A 1,205-nucleotide genomic window follows, 5' to 3' on the forward strand; every position below is an offset into this window, starting at 1 on the left:
CCAATCACTAGCCGTTAATTTTCCCTGAATATAGACTCGTATATCTTCCATCCATAAATTTCCAGAATTTTGGCTTGGCCAATCATACCAGATTTTTCTTAAGTTTCCCTGTTTCACTGTTTGACTATTCTGACCACTCTTCACTACGAATCAATTTCTCATTTTACAGAATTCAAAATGTGTTGTATTTGATCTCATTTGAAACTAGACTCATTAAGGAGTCTAAGCATATAAATTTTATCTTATAATCATTTTTGTACAATTTATAATGATTTTCTAAAAACAGAACAGGGAATCTAGTAGTCATTTTGACTCAGCCCCACAATACTTCAAATATCTCAAGATCGGTAACTCTTTTGTTTTCATAGTTTCTTTTGTAAGAAAATAGACTCTTCAAGCTTTAATGGCATAATTCACTCAGCTTCTAATTCAACTCCTACAAATTATGGCGATTTTCCAAAATCACCTTACTGCTGCTGTCCCCAAACAGATTATTACCGAATCAAATACTAACATTAGCATTGCACCTTAATAGCTAGCTTGCCAAGCCTTAATTTAACATATTTTCATTCAATTTGGTCTAATAACGCATAAATGGGTAAATTACATTTTTACCCCTAATATTTCGCACTTTTACAATTTAGTCTTTATTCCACAAAACACAAAATACACAAAGTTTGGTCACACTCCTTAAGGGCCGAATCTTCCTAGTGCCCATATAAGTCCATACATCTCATTTATTTCACCTTTGAGTCCTTCAAAAATTTGTTTTTGTAATTTAGCCCTAACTACTCAAAATCACCAAAAACTTCAACACAAAACATATTAATCTCTAACATATCTTTCACTTTTCATCAACAACTATCAAAAAGCTCAAGCACTCATCAATGGCAAAACACAAAATCATCATCAATCCACAAAATTGAACCATGGGTTTTAGAACTCAAGTCAACTACTAAACATGCATGCATCTCAAGAACAACATCAAACATACCTTAGTCTAGCAAACCCCATAGCCGATTTCTCAGCTCTTCCCCTTCCTTTTTTCCTCTATTCGCCAAAGGTGTTCAAGAATGAACACACATTTTTCTTGTTTCTTTCCTCAACTCACGGCAACAAGGGGGGTGAGACCATGTACTTTTTTTTTCCATCACCCTTCCTTTCATTTTTTAATCACCATGCTTTATTTATTTTCTTACATGCAT

Source organism: Gossypium hirsutum, chromosome A12 (genome assembly GCF_007990345.1).
Source record: "Gossypium hirsutum isolate 1008001.06 chromosome A12, Gossypium_hirsutum_v2.1, whole genome shotgun sequence".
NCBI lineage: Eukaryota > Viridiplantae > Streptophyta > Magnoliopsida > Malvales > Malvaceae > Gossypium > Gossypium hirsutum.